At 42.4% G+C, this 16,624-nt stretch overlaps 1 protein-coding gene across 8 annotated transcripts in view; it reads left to right on the top strand.

The window, feature by feature from the left end:
- pcbp3 (poly(rC) binding protein 3) overlaps positions 1-16,624 on the top strand; it is a 90,441-nt gene that overhangs the window by 42,190 nt on the left and 31,627 nt on the right. For 7 of the 8 annotated variants that reach the window (XM_054746448.2, XM_054746447.2, XM_054746450.2 and 4 more), the window contains exons 2-5: positions 4,615-4,661; positions 4,820-4,885; positions 5,025-5,133; positions 5,249-5,361. The exons of the other annotated variant lie outside the window; for it this stretch is intronic. The gene's annotated coding sequence lies outside the window, so the exon portion shown is untranslated. The remainder of the gene's footprint in view (positions 1-4,614; positions 4,662-4,819; positions 4,886-5,024; positions 5,134-5,248; positions 5,362-16,624) is intronic. 8 annotated transcript variants of the gene reach the window in all.

Raw genomic sequence — 16,624 nt, 5'->3', positions numbered from 1 at the left:
GGAGTCGGGATGTCCATCCACACACACATTCATCACAAGACAAACATGAATTAACATCAGAGACAGCTCTTATATCAGGGGGAGGTTCACCCCTTTCCTGGTCCCAAAACGAACCGGTCTCAGGCATTTCGGTGGGTGCAGCGTCAGAATCGATTGGGTCACTAAGCGGTTTGAATCTGGTGTTACGAACCCACAGGGAAACGAGTTTGAATTTACCTGTGGGCCCCGTTTGGAACTGGGTCGAAGCGAATGGTTTAGTAGTTAGATCAGACCCTGATTTTACCTGTTCAAGGTTGTTTATCAGCTTATCAGAGGCGACGTTCTCGCGATCAGAAATAGGAGTGAACTGGAGATGAGGAGAGGAGGCTCGCAGCTTTCCACCCCCCTTTTGTTTCTCAAACTTATGCCGTGTCTGTGAGACAGGAAAATCAGAAAAAACAACAGTTCTTAGGCTCTTAAGAGCCTGCTCACCAAGAAGATGCACATTGCCACCCAGATCATGCTGGAAGAGCAGGTGTTCAGATGTCCAAAGACCTGGAGGTTCCGGACGTGGAGGTTCTGAAAAGGATTCAGGCAAGAATGGTTGCGTTACGGGTGTCAAAGCAAACACAGCCATGTGTAGAATCAGACAGACATGTTGCTAGCGAAAGGAACATGGTCTGTCCTGAAAACTGAAGCCAAGAATACTTTCGGTCCAAGAATGATGTTGCTACAGCTCTAATCACAAGAGACCCATAGATAAGATAAGATAAGATGAGATGAGATGAGATGAGAACAACTTTATTTATCCCGAGGGAAATTCTTGTGTCATGTACATGCTCAAAGCAGTTGGAGAGACAAAGGAACAGGTGAAATAGAAATATGATATACAATATATTCATTAAAAAAAGATCTACAGTAGTACCATGTAGGATAGTGCAAAACAAACAATTGCATATCTCAATAATTAAATACATGACTGCATCCTTGTGAATGAGTAATTAAGCCGTCGGTGCAGCCGATTCACCAAAGTGATTAAAGTATCGTGTAAAAGAGTATGGGTTTGTAGCAGCATATGATATGACGGGGGGATAAAAACATATTTACAATCAGAACTCTTGGGTAATATTGCACAGTCAGTGAGGGCACAGAATAACCAAGGTAATAGTATTTGGAGAATCCCCTACAGGGTGAGGAAGAGTTAAACAGTCCTATTGCCACCGGTACGAAGGATTTCCTGAGGCGGTCAGTTCTGCATTTCGGGGCAATGAGTCTTTTGCTGCGTGTGCTTCGGTGGTCCATCATGTGGGCGTGCATGGGGTGGGAGGGGTTGTCCATGATAGAGAGAAGCTATTTTAGCATTCTCCTCTCAGACACCTCCTCCAGGTTCTCCAGTCTAACACCCAGGACAGACCCAGCCCTTCTAATCAGCTTGTTCAGCCGGTTGGCATCAGCTATCTTCACCCCACTGCCCCAGCACACAGCTGCAGAGAACACGACACTCTCCAACACCGAGTGGTAGAACATGGTCACCATTTTCCTCCCAACATTGAAGGACCTGAGCCGCCTCAGTAGGAAAAGCCGACTCTGCCCTTTTTTGAAGATGGCATTGGTGTTCTTGGTCCAGTCCAGTTTACAGTCCAAGTGTACACCCAGGTACCGGTAGTCCTCAACGATTACAACGTCAGCCCCTCTGATAGTGACAGGAGTAGGAGGTGGGCCTGCTTCCTGAAGTCCATGATCAGTTCCTTAGTCTTTGTGATGTTAAGTTGTAGGTGGTTTAGCTCACACTACTCCACAAAGCTGTCCACCACACTCCTGTACTCCACCTCCTGACCATCCCTGATACAGCCCACGATGGCAGAGTCATCAGAGAATTTCTGCAGATGGCAAGACTGAGACTTGTACCTGAAGTCAGATGTGTAAAGGGTGAAGAGGAAGGGTGATAGGACTGTCCCCTGCGGCGCCCCCGTGCTGCTCAGGATGTTATCTGAGCGGCAGCTCATCAGTCGGACATGCTGTGGTCTACTTGTTAAATAGTCCGTAATCCAACCTACTAGTGGGGCGTCCACCTGCATTTCCGTGAGCTTGTTCCCCAGCAGTGATGGCCTTATCGTGTTAAAGGCACTAGAGAAGTCGAAGAACATGACCCTCACAGTGCTCCCAGCAATGTCCAGATGAGAATATGCCCGGTCCAGCAGGTAGATGAGGGCATCCTCCACACCGATACGAGGTTGATAAGCAAACTGCAGGGGATCCAACCAAGGCTCCACCAGCAGCCGCAGATGTTTTAGGATGAGTCTCTCCAGATCTGCCACATATGCAGGTGAACTTAAAACACCTGAGTTTCCCAGCATCTTCTCTGCCTGCTATGACTCTAGGCAAAGAGGTGTAGCTGTTTTAATACACAAAAACATCCATTTCAAAATATTAGACACAGTGTCAGATCCAGAGGGTAGATTTATAATACCAAAAATATCTGTACAGAACCAAAGCTTGCGTATCGTCAGCATATACTGTCCAAATATTGATGACCCTTCATTCTTTCATAATTTTTTCTCTGTACTCTCCGAACACTTGGTCCACTTATACTTGGAGGTGATTTTAATTTTATAATAATTAGCACAGGATCTCCACAGGGCTGTGTACTGTCTCCTCTGCTCTTCTCCCTGTACACAAACTGCTGCACCTCGAGCCATGACTCCGTTAAACTGATCGAGTTTGCGGACGACACCACCCTCATCGGGCTCATCTCTGACGGTGATGAGTCCGCCTACAGGAGGGAGGTGGAACGGCTGGTGTACTGGTGCAGCAGCAACAACCTGGAGCTCAATGCTCAGAAGACAGTGGAGATGATTGTGGACTTCAGGAAAGTCACAGCTCCATCTCTCCCCCTCGTCCTGACGGACACCCCCGTCACCACTGTGGACTCCTTCCGCTTCCTCGGAACCACCATCACACATGACCTTAGGTGGGAGCCATCCTTCAGCTCCCTGATCAGAAAGGCCCAGCAGAGGATGTACTTTCTGCGGCAGTTGAAAAAGGCCAAGCTGCCGGCCCAGATGATGGTGCAGTTTTACACGGCCATCATCGAGTCCATCCTCACCTCCTCCATCGCTGTGTGGTACGCTGGAGCCACGGTGAGGGACAAACACAGACTGCAGCGCATTGTGCGCTCCGCTGAGAAGGTGATTGGCTGCAGCCTTCCATCTCTCCAGGACCTGTACGTCTCCAGGACTCGGAGGCATGCAGGTCGGATAGCAGCTGACCCTTCTCACCCGGGACACAGACTTTTTGAGCCGCTTCCCTCAGGCAGGAGGTTACGGTCCATCCGGACCAGAACCTCCCGCCATAAGAACAGCTTCTTTCCATCTGTCGCTGGACTTGTGAACAGCTTATAAACACGCAACCATGCTGGTCTTCTGTACTCGACACAGCGTCACGTTATCGGCCATGTTACCATTACCTGCCTTTTTATAGCTGAAAGTTTTATTCTAGTTTATTATATTTTTAATCTTATTATTCATGTTATATGCAGCACATTAGTACCAAAGCAAGTTCCTAGTTTGTGAATTGTTTGTTCACTGACAATTGCAATAAACCTATTCTGATTCTGATAAGGAGTTATGTTATTCACATATTTTAGCTGTCTTTGTTTTTAATTCTTTGTATGTTTTTTTATTTTTATTTAATTTTTTTTTAATTACCTTGTTTTAAATTGTAATGTCTGTGCCTTAAGTACATGGGACTACAGAAGGAAACTAGCTCTGCTAATTCTGGTATATTTATGTCTTGTACGTTCATTAACATGCATTGTCCCGTTCAAATAAATACATTCAAATTCAAATATAATATAAAGACAACATTTGAAAGAACAGTTAGCATCTCCATCATGTCCACAAAGTAAATAAAATACTGACATTTTGTTTCGTTCAACAACAATGAATTGATTAAAAAGGCAGAAAAAATATTTATATATATTTTTTAAGTCAAGTAATTTTTTTCTTGTTATAAGCGTACATATTCTGTTGGCCATTAAAACTTTTATAAGTGTTTTTTTTGTGTCAAAGGGTTTATTTGCCCTAACCTGTTATGTCCCCAAAGATTTATTGAGCAGAAACTTGAGACAACAATCGAGTCAAGTTTAGTCTAGTCATGAGGCACTGCTGGAAACTGGTTGAGAAGAATAAAAGAAGAGAATAGAAGAATGCAAACATTAAATATTAAGGGTAGATAAAAATACAATACAGGTCATAGACAGAAATGATATGAACAATTCAATTTGAGTTAAATGCAGAAGAATAAAACGTAAAGGAGGATCCAACAGATCTCAAAATAAGTTTTTGAGAATTTTTTAGCAAAGTTTTACAAATATTTCATGTTTGTCAGAATCAAAATGATCAATGTAATGAGGTTATTTTAAAAAGCCAGAACTGAAGAGGACAAAAATAACTGAACACTGTTCCTCCACACCACCAGCAGGGGGCAGCACTTCCTTTTAAAACAGACAGAATGATGATTGGTTTGTAGAGGTGCATCACTGTGACTCAAACAGACGGCAACAGGGGGTGCTCTTTTCTCACTAAAACACCTCCGTTTCTTTTGTTTTTTAATAAAATGTTTCCTGAGTTGCAGGAGGTCCTCACCAGGAGATCTGACAGCAAACATCTCAGCTGCACAACGTAAGAAACATCCTTTCCTCTCATGTGTGGCCTCTTTAATCTTTTTGAGTCTTTAATTCGTGTAACACGACTATATTACAATTGTTTCTAACATCAGGTGCTTTACAATATTCAGCAGCACCTTTGGAGCATTATTAACTCTGATCTCTCTCTAACAGATCCTCAGAGCCCAGCTGTCAAACTTCCTTTGGCTTCAAACACCTGAGCTGAACGCGTGCAACCAAGTGAGTCAGGTTTAATGACTCTGACTTGTTATTTAAAATATGGTTTAGAAAACTCATTCTTTCTCGCTTTCATCTTATTTTTAAATCAGTGCAGCAGTTAATGAAATCAGGCATGGCCTCATCTCCTTTTTAATTTCAGATCCACTGGTCAGACGTCAGGTGGCTTCTTATTTTTAAAGGCAGGCTGAGAGCCACAGGTCACATGACCTGGAAGAAAAAACCCAGGAGACTTCTGGGGTTATTCTTCGGTCAGAAGCACTTACAGATTTGCTGTTTTTGGTTTGACTGAATTCAGAAAATGAGAAATGATTTTAAAACTTTACAATGAATGACCTGAAGGTGAGATAACCTGTCTTCCTTCAGGATGGGCCGCATGTCAACCTGAACAGGAGTCCAAAGGCTGATGACCAGATCCGAGTCAGAGTGAGACACGTTGACCTTTATGCCCTGAGAACTCAACAGACAGCACACACCTGGTGAGCAGCAAGACTCTTTTCATCTTTCATGTGAAACTCATGAATTTACTTTCTTTTTTCTGTTACTGAGACGTTGAAATAAGCAGGTCTCCTTTCTTTGAAGCTTTTGACTGGAAGATGATTGATGCAAGTGTCACTAATGAGTCAATCAAATATTTCTGTATCATAAAACAAATTTTATCTAGTTTTTTATTTCTTTCCCATACAATTATAATAAGTGAAATAAAAAAGAAAAACTAAAAAAAAATTGGGAAGGAAATCCGACACAATTTAATTCATTTGAGGTGATTTTTCAGCAATTTTGTCAGTGTTTTTGTGTAAAAGTCATAAATAATACTGGGCATGTTTCCATTACCAGAGCTCCAGGGTAGCTCCTGGGATGGGGAACTTGACCAGGAGATGGGATGCTCCAGCCCTCTCAGCTGTTGTGTCTTCGTTCAAATCCAGCCCTTTCAGAACTTGCACAGATGCTAGCATACTGCTTTGGCAGTGAGTGATGTCACTGATCAGCCCCAAACAGCATCCAAAGAAACATTAATAATAATAAAAACATTTATTTTATAGAAGTATCATAATTTAATCCAGTCAGAGGACAAGAGCAGCTCTGAGTTCTGTGAGACAAGCCCCATTAATAAAGGCTGTGTGGGAAATCCATTGAGTTTTCTGGTCGGGAGTTCGATTTTAAATGCAATCTGTGCTTATATTTGCTTCTGTTCTGCTTCACCAGCAACTCCTATAATTTTACTGCTGCTGGTTGTTGTGGACGTCTGCTGATGTCATTTCCTACTGAGTTGCAACCAATCAGCGTGAGTTAACCGGAGGTTCTGCTCAGCTGCTCCACCGGGCCATTTAGACTCCAGAGCAGGTACTCCGAAGGTTCCTGAAAACGGCCCGAAAGCTCGGTCAGGTGGAGACACGCGCAAGTCGGGAGGTTCCTGTAAATCTACCCTGAAGTTCTTGCAGTGGAAACACGTCTAATATTTTCCACCTCAGTGGGCAGCGTGCGTTCTGAACATGAAATCTGTTGGCTTGACTTACTGAAGTCCAAATGGAGGGGCTCAAATGCAATAAAGTCTTCAACAGCTGCAGCTTACTAGCAAAAAAGTACCTGTCCACTGTGGTGACCATCAAAGGGTAAAAAAAAATTAGATTTAAGCTGTCCCCTTAAACCCTAGGCTTATTTTGAAGCCTATTCCTCGAAAAATGGTAAACAATGGTATTTAATGGGAAAAACAGTTTAGTTTGTAGAGCTGGGTTTGCTGATTCATTTGATGGGAATTATTACTACCTGTAGTGTGAGGGTTGTTTTGGGCCTGTTAAGGAACTAACGTCACATGGTCCCCCCACCTGGGGGACCCTAGGGCTTAAGGGGTTTTAAGGAAACATCAGCAATCTGTATGAGATGCTGTAATGTGCCAGGATATTTTAGAAACCTTTACACAACCATCAGTCCTGATATTATCATTTTAACAGGAATACAGAAAATTTGCTGCAGGTCTCGACCGCTAAATGCACCAGAGGAGCTACAAGACAGAGTTGATTTAGGTGTTTTTAGGCTTTTGGACAAAAATGCTTTTTGGTGTTAATCATTTTTAGTCGACTAAATCTCAAAGTCCTCATCAGTGATGCTACCAAACAGAACCAGTGTGCATTTAGCTCAGATTCTCTTGTTTTGAACTGATGGAAACCTCTGGACACGGCTTTCAATCCCATGATAATTGTGCACACGGTTTTGCAACAGCATATAATTTAAATGTCATATATTATTTAAAAAAAAAGAAAACAAAAGAACAAACAGTTCAGCATGTAGAAAATCTCCCAAACACATATAAACAGCTCCCTACTGTGATGTTTTTTTTCTTCTGGCTCTTTTTTCCTTTCTAAGTGTCTTCTCTCAAACTCCTTTATGCTAACTGAGAGCACCTTCTAAACGCTGCACAGCGAGGATTCCTCACAAAATAACTTCAATGAGCCGATCCAGTAATTGTTTTCTTTATGTTGTTATTTTGTTTCCTGTGTACTGACAGGAGCAACAGACCAAGCCTTTAATTAAAAATAAATATTGTAAAACATTGATTAAATTCTGTTAATTAAGTTGCTTCTAGAAATTTGTGCAACATTCTGACCTGAAACGATGTAAAGAAGATCAAGATCACAAGAAATGTCAAAGCTTTAGCTAGTGGCTCATTAAGGTCGTCATAGAAACCACATATTTGAATCATCTGTGTATTTTTCTGACTTGGTGTCCCACTGCAAAGGGAATCCCACAGTGTTGTTTAGCACCATCAGCTACCCATTCGCTCTCATGGAAACTGTGAAAACTAGGTCAAAGGTTAAATCTAGCATCTCTCCTTCAGCTTTATTTCTGCATGCTCCGACTCCAACCCAGCCTATCAGGAACTGCATTGGAGTGGGTTTCCCCTTATCTGTCTGAGGATTCCTTCTCTGTGGCTGTTTCCAAGCTTCAGTCCTCTTCCACCTCCCTCACCCATGGTGTCCCTCAAGGTTCTATATTTGGAGCTTCTATTGTTCTTCCTTTATCTGCTCCCTCAGCACACCCTGAGCTCATTTAAAGGTCAACTTCACTGGAAAACCACTTTTAATTATTATTAATTTGTCATTCAGACAGAACATGAAAATAGTCTTCTACATATATATCTCTTGCGTTGGGATCTGATAGAAAATAGGTGATGAAATTCTTGGATTTGAAAAGCCCGACAGATCTATGTCACACAGTCCTTTAACGTTCATGGACTCACCCATCTTGTCTTGCAACTGTGAAGGCTGTTGTTGGTTTAGCATCCAACGAAACAGCAGAGAAAGTCTCGGCTAGTAGAAGCTAACTGTTAGCATTAGCAACTCCACCACATGGCAGAACTCACATTTTTGTGAAAATACAATATCAGTGTTGCAGAGCAAACAGTCAGCGGTAGAGTCATGTTGCTTTTAGCCAATAACAGGCAACATGTCCAAATATCAAGAAATAACACTCAAACCTTGCCGTCTGACACTCTGGGTCATTTCTACTTCCTGAAACAGGCATACTGGAGCTTTTTTTCCCCATGAGTACATCTTACAAGGCATTAATTCCTACTAGAGACAACTGTAATTGTAATAAAAATATGTTTAAAGTTGATCTTTAAAAGAATCTGCTACCATCTTTATACAGAAGACACCCAGCTACATCTCCTTTAAGCCCCATGAGATGTCTAAGCTGCAGCTGTTACACACCTGCTAAGACTCTATTGAAACCTGGATATCTGGGATCTTTCTACAGCCTAATGAAGACAAGTCTGAGATCCTCATCTGTCCCCCAGACAAATGTTTATGTTTCTACAACGTTTTTCATGGAGTATATGGTTCCAAAGACCCTTCATTCTCAGTTGGGCAGTGAGATGGAAAAACTCAAACTTGTCTGAACACCATGAAATATGTCAAAATGCCAGTTTTGTCATGTAAAGTCCAACTTTATGACATCCAAAAAGGGGTGGGGCTTTCTCCAGCTGCCTGTGGGGACACTTTGTTCACTTAAAGAGCAAGTCACCCCCTACCAGAACATTATTCTACTCCCACTTCCTGTTTGAAAATTTCAACAAATACTGTTGCTTAGCAGACCAAGAGGGCGGAGCCACTATCAAACACACACACACACACACACACACACACACACACTCACACACACACACACACACACACACACACACACACACACACACACAGGCTCACAACAACATTGTGACATCATATGGTACCAGCTAACGTTCTAGGGTACCTCTTAGCCAATAGCGATGGCAGATTTAATTTCAAATGCAGTGCAGAGTTCTTACCTGACAACGGCACAACACTGACAGTTTTAGGCAGAAAATAAAAATTTTAACTAAAATGCACTAAAGTGCAAAACTATCGACTGTACGTGTCGGCAGCATGATTAGACATGCATTTATATAGTTTATCAGAAAAAAATAAGTTGATTTGGGGGTGACTAGCTCTTTAAGTGTGACAGAACGCTCATGCAGCAGCGCCTTTAATAACGATGCAACTGCTTTTGGCTGAAACGCTTTCTTAGAGTTTCTGTATAAGTTTTCCAATTTGCACTTGAACCACAAAACAGGATTCTGTGACAAGTTGAAACTAATCCGAGCCCCCGCCAGAATGTGCTGTTGTGACTAACGCTGCCCCGCTTCTTAAAAGTGAGGAGGAAGAAAGAGGAAAGAAAATGCTCACATTTTCTTTCAGGGTTGTGCTACATGGATGTATTAGCCTCCCTGCCTTCCCGTTTGTACTTAAATCCTTTTGAGCATGTTTACGTTCCTGCGCATACACACATACGCATGTTTTGACAATTTAATACTTGCAGCACCGCTCCATCCTTTGGAAAAATATGAACATCAAAGATGACTGCCTCTGCAGAGCGCCGCTTTGGACTGATAGGGCTAAGTCAGTCGATTCTGGCATCTTGTCATAACCCTATGAGGGAGGTACCTTGTGCTTCTGCTCCGTCTGACCATATTAACTACACAGGAAGATTAAATAAAAACAGGCACGTTTAAAGTGAAACACCCTCACCCACAAATATCAGAGCCTGCAAAGCTTATTCTGCAAATCCTTTCTGCCGTGACTATAGGATAATTAAGCTGAACATCACAGAAATAAAATTAAATTTAAAAATAAAATGAAAAAAGCATTTATTAACAACATTAATTAGCACTTAATATTGATTTTAGTGTTTTTTATATTACAATTCTCATAAAACTGACAATTGGTCTTTATTTTTCATTATTCTTTTGCAAATGAGCTCAATTATGTTTCACTTTCCAGTTACTTTGTGATCATTTATACATTTATCTGCCTTCATATTACTGAGAATTAAAAAAAAACATTTTTTTCTGTTTAAACATACAATCTCAACTGTAACCTGAGACATTTAATTCTCATATTATCTTGAGTGATTATTAAACTTTCTTCGAGGCATCATTAAATTCACAATACATTTAGAAATTTATATAACAAGGTGAAATTTGGTAATTTGGTATCTTAGCAACTGTTTCAATGAATAATTAGCATGTTTGTATTTTAACAAGCGCTTCATGCCCTTATTTCCTTGAGCAAATGTAGCTCACAGATTAATTTCATGGCACATACTGTGGATTTTGTTTTGCATCCAAGCTGAAATATTATTTCTCCTCGTTTTATTAATAATATTTTCTCAAGCAGTTGTGTACTTTGGGCCTTAGATAATACTGCTTTTAATGCTGAAATTTGATATTTTACTTTCTCAGCCACTGATCACACCCATGTTATACAGTTTATTCATTTAAAATGAGTTATTATTGCATAAAACGGAATATATTAACACATATATACAATGGCGTGAAAAACGATTTGCCCCTTCCTGATTTCTTATTCTTTTGCATGTTTGTCACACAAAATGTTTCTGATCATCAAACACATTTAACCATTAGTCAAAGATAACACTAGTAAACACAAAATGCAGTTTTGAAGTGATGGTTTTTATTATTTAGGGAGAGAACAAAATCCAAACCTACATTGCCCTGTGTGAAAAAGTAATTGCCCCCTTGTTAAAAAATAACCCATAAACAGACAAAAACATCACCTTTCACCGGGTACATCGCCTTGGGGCTAAAAGAGGAGACAGCAGAAGACCTCGTCCCATCATGGCTAAATTTGAACATTTTAAGCAGAAGAACAGGGGCGGATTTAGCAATTTGGGGGCCCAAGGCGAACACAGACATGGGGCCCCTTACACTAAATTTTTGACAATCTTACCTTTAACTGGATTTGCGAAACTCTCCCCTCTTCTGACATGAGTTATTTTCCCTTTTTATTAGTCCTCCTCTTTTTTTCCTGTATTTCCCGCCCTTTGAGTGCTTTCAATATTTGCTCTGCTTTCTTTTTTCTGTCAGCGCTCCTGTGCTTCAGCCTTAGTTATTTTTTTTCTATTTTCCATTTTGGTCTGTTTTCCTCCCTTTAAACATTTTCCATTGTCTTTCCTTTCTGCTTCCTTTTGATGTTTACATCGAAAAACAACGTCACTTTCAGAAGTGAAGATAAAAGCTTTTATGAATCGACTAGGATAACTTCATGTCATGCTTGATGTTTTGACTATCGCTTTGAGTTTGTTACGAATGCTCCCGCCTCTCTTCTTATTCTTATTTGTGGTCTTATGGCACTTGGCAAACAACAATTTGGTGCATTACTGCCACCAACTGGATTGGAGTGGAATGACTACCAATCACTTCCTGTTTGTGCATCGCAGTCTTAATAACCCTCTTATGACCATAATTATAACAGGGCCGCCTGGTATTTTTTTTTAATCTTATGGCTGTAAAATTGTAATAAAAAGTGCAAAGTGTGTGTAAAGCCTGGTTTATGCTTCTCCGTCAGCTCCGCAAGGGACAGACACGCACGGATTGACGGAAGCGTTTTGCTCTTTTACTTCTCCGTCTCCTGGAGAGTGTTGCAAAGCAATTCCCCGGCAGGACAACAGAGGGCGTAGCGCTGTTCTGTGGTATCCTGTCATGTATCGGTCCAAGATGGTGTGTTTATATTGTGTTTTTGTGTATATGAGAGACTTTTAACACGGACATATTTGTCTCTCATTCTCCCACCGCTTCATGCGCTCCCCACCTCTAAACCCACGTTTCCTGTCATTTCCGTCCACAAATAAAACACTTGCTGCGCATCTTTTCACTCCTCCAGTCACGGGAGGATGAAACGTTCATATTTTTAGAGTTTTTTCGCGAGGTAGTCTTCAAGCTTCTCCGTGTCTGCCGCTAGTTATCCTCGGCTCTCTTTGCAATGGCGGCGCTGTAAGAAACAGCGGCGTCCTGACCAATCACAAGCCTGCGTAATCCGTCTCATTCGACGGATGTTTAAAAAAGTGGGATCGACTCCGTACGTACTTGCATGCCTGCCGGAGCCCTACGCAAGGACGGATAATGGCGTTGCGTGTCTCCGCACTGACGCAGACGGAGAAGCATAAACCAGGCTTAACTCTTCTCCTTTTTTCAGAACAACCTCAGCTTTCAGTGTATGGTTTGTATTTCCAAACCACTATAACATTTCACGAAAAGAAACGTGAAGCCACTTCTCCTCCAGCTTCACTGGCTGCCAGTCAACTTTAGGATTCATTTCTTAACCCTGGTTCTGGTCTATAGGGCCTTAAATGGACAAGCACCATCTTACATTGGTGATCTTCTTAGTCCCTACACCCCCAGCAGGTCCCTGAGGTCCAGTGATCAAAGCCTACTGGTTTTGCAGCACCAGGCTAAAGACCAAAGGTGACAGATCATTTGCTGCTGTGGCCCCCAGACTCTGGACCTCTCTCCCCCTGAGCCTGAGATCAGTGGACTCAGTGGTCTCCTTTAAAAAGCAGCTGAAGACTCACTTGTTCAAGCTGGCTTTTGTATGACCTTCTTCACCTCTCTCTCTTTATTCTGCTCTCCCCACCTATTCCACCTTCCTCAGGATCCACTGGTTTCCCTCTTTCCTATTCACTCTCTCTCTTTCTTTACATTTTTTTAAATCACAATTGTCTATATTTGCTCATTTTAAATATATTTTTAAACATTTTCTGAATGCTTTTTTATATTTACATTTTTTGTTTTTGTGAAGCGCCTCGTGATTTTTATCTTGACAGGCGCTATAGAAATGATATCTTCTTCTTCTTCTTCTTCTTCTTCTTCTATTTAGAATGTATTTCTATTACAGCCTTTAAAAAATCAGCTTAAAATTGAAAAAAGCAAAAAACGGATTTGAATTTTTTACAGTTATTACTGAACAGGAACTTCAAAATGACTGGGCAAACAATTTAAACTTTGAACTGAAATGCATCTATTCTTAAAAAAGTGTGAACCTTGGTGTCTTGTAGCAGTTTTTAAGACCATTTATTTTTGTAAACTTTCAGACGTTTTTATTTGATGTGGTAGACCTTGAAGCAGCTTCTCTCCAGCTGCAGGCAGAGTCCTGCACACCTCACACCGCCATGGGGTGCTTCTCTGGCACACTGTGCTGCTATACCAAAAACTTTTGCTTTAGCAAAAATAATTATTTATTGTAAAAAGATAAATAATGCTGGAATGATGCTGAATCTTACAATCAGCAAATAGTTGAGGGTTGTTAAAATAAAAAAATAAAAAATAAAGACTGAACAAACGTTCATATCCTGGTTCACCGGAGATCTGTCCTTCTTCGTGGTCACTGTCTTCAGATATAAGCCTTCTGGGACACCTAATAGATCGTGTTGATTTTCTTTGAGGCATTTCCATAATTTCATGCTGGTTTTTATGCTAATTAGCTTCCCCGTTCCGTTATCCGCTTTCACTGCGGCGCTGCGCTCCGTTTCAATCAGGCTGTACAGCAGGATTTCCCCTCGTAACGATATTTCCATAACTCTGATTGCTTCATGCTATAGATCATTGGAAAGCTGCTTTTATGTACTTTTAGGAACCGTTGGAATTTCCTGGATCTGATGAGCCATTCAAAAGTTATGAAACGGAGCATTTTGGATGACAAACTCAGCACGTCTCTCAATCTTTGTTGTGATTCAGTGCGCTCAAGACAGAGAATCCCGGTGGCTACCGTAATGTATTGTATATGCACGAAAAGCCCCATTTTTAGTCTTTTCAGCACTTTTGGAATTTTAATGATATCTTGAACGGTTCAGGAATTATGGTAATGAGAAGTGCGCATGTCCAATCCCGTCTGCGGCCACAGGTTGGTAATAAGAATATTGTGGCATTAACAGAGGGGTGCTGGCGGTCAGGGCTAGGGGGCCCCCCAACACAAGGGGGCCCCATGCGGCCGCCTACCTATGCCTAATGGTAAAACCGCCTCTGCAGAAGAATCTTGTTAAAAGTCACGGAAGAGAGCTCAAAGGGAAAGATTTCAGCGTAAATGATCAGTTCCCTAAGGAAATTCTGGATCGGCGCTGGGTCCTCTTTCCGCTGCGCAAAAAGTTTATCCAGGATGGGAAGAGAGCTGTCATCTCGGTGGATAAGCTTTATGTGGACAATAAACTTTACAAGGAGCGAGGAGTGACTGACTGGCTGTATTAGCCCAACATCAGGTCAGACATTTATCATTCTTATCAGGATTCACTGGGTTTGATCACGTCAGGATTAAACAGCTGCTAAATCCGTTTTCTAGATGATAAGATCACCTGTTCATCACCACCTTTTCTTTTTTCTTTAACCTGTATCTGTATTTTCCCTTCCTCTTTACCTGCTTCTGCACCTTTACACCTGTACGGCACAACCACACAACTTTCCAACACTGTGTCAGACACGCACACACGCACACACACACACACTCAGATAAATTAAATTCACAGCACAATATCATAATTTATGCATCAAATAATACAACCACAAACACTGTTGGATCTTTATTATTAGTATTATTATTATTTACTTTTCTGTTATTAACATACTATTTTATTCATTTAGATACTTATTCCATCTTATACACATGAAGGCGTCTTATTTTAGCTACTCACACACACATCTATGGGTGCACTAAGATTTGTCTCATGGAACGTACATGGAGCTGGCTCCATAGAGAAAAGATTAAAGATTTTTGATCAGCTAAAGAGAGTGCAAGCAGACGTAATATTATTACAAGAGACTCATAGATCTACCACATCCGCAGATGAACTTAAAACACCTGAGTTTCCCAGCATGTTCTCTGCCTGCTATTGTCATGTTCTGTGGGTGGAGAAGGCAGACCATGTGTGGTGGTGGGTTTCAGGAGGCAGAAGATCAGGCAGACGGATGAAAAAATAAAAAGATGTTTAATTGTAGACTGGGAACAACAGGACGAACGAACATGCACAAACGACAATGAACCGACAAAGCAACAAGGAGGGAGGTATAAATACACAAGGGAATCAGGAACACATGGGCAGAGTAATCAGGGACAGGTGAGAACAGTTAGGCTAATCAGGGCAGGAGAGACACAGTCAGGGAGGCCGGGGCGGATCATGACAGTACCCCCCCCCCCCCCCCCCTTAAGGGGCAGATACCAGACGCCCATAAGCCACAGAGCACAGGAGACACAGGGACGAACGAAGACCAGACTAGGGCACACATGACCAGGGAACACAGAAGACGAGACCAGGGAACAAACACAGTCCGGGGCTGCGGAGCAGGGGCCTCTAAGATCAGGCGGCACTCCGTCTTATGAGACGTTTCCACGAACTCAGACCAGGGACGCGGAGCAGGGGCCTCTCAGATCAGGCGGCACTCCGTCTTACAAAGGGTCTCTTGAGCTCAGACTGGGAAACTCGGACTCGAAGACTTGGAACAGGGACTCAAAGACTTGGCACAGGGACTCAAAGACTTGGCACAGGGACTCAAAGACTTGGCACAGGGACTCAAAGACTTGACTGGGACTCAAACACTTGACTGGGACTCAAACACTTGACTGGGACTCGAACACTTGACTGGGACTCACGAAGACTTGACTTGGACTCACGAAGACTTGACTTGGACTCACAAAGACTTGACTTGGACTCACGAAGACTTGACTTGACTCACGAAGACTTGACTTGACTCACAAAGACTTGACTTGACTCACAAAGACTTGACTTGACTCACGAAGACTTGACTTGACTCACGAAGACTTGACTTGACTCACAAAGACTTGACTTGACTCACAAAGACTTGACCTGACTCACAAAGACTTGACTTGACTCAAGACTTGACTCAAGACTTGACTCACGAAGACTTGAGACACGAAGACTTGACTTGACTTGAGTCACGAAGACTTGACTTGACTCACGAAGACTTGACTGGACTTGAGACACGAAGACTTGACTTGACACCTTTACTTGAGACACGAACACTTGACACCAGGAACACTGGACACCAGGAACACTGAGACAAACTGCAGCAGCAGGCGTGGGACCCAGCAGGAACTGCCGCGTGGAGAACCTGCAGGCACAGAACCTGCAGGCGTGGACCAGGAAATGGTTGAGCAGCGGGAGCGACACTTGGAAGCCCAGCTCGGCGGCAGGTACTCGACATCCAATCAGAGCAGGTGCACATCCCGATCTGCTGGGTCCATCGGCGGAGGCTCGGGTGAAGAGAAGCCAGAGAAGAGCGGGGAGACCAGCCCTACCACACCGGAGGACAATGGCGTGCGTAGGGGGTGTAATTCCCTTGAGGCTCCAGGATCCGCGGCTTCCAGGAGAAGAACGGGACGGGGCAAAAACAGCAGGAGGTGAATGACCCTGACCACCCTG

Source organism: Nothobranchius furzeri, chromosome 14 (assembly GCF_043380555.1).
Source record: "Nothobranchius furzeri strain GRZ-AD chromosome 14, NfurGRZ-RIMD1, whole genome shotgun sequence".
Lineage (NCBI taxonomy): Eukaryota > Metazoa > Chordata > Actinopteri > Cyprinodontiformes > Nothobranchiidae > Nothobranchius > Nothobranchius furzeri.
This window is presented reverse-complemented; position numbering and strand designations above follow the sequence as displayed.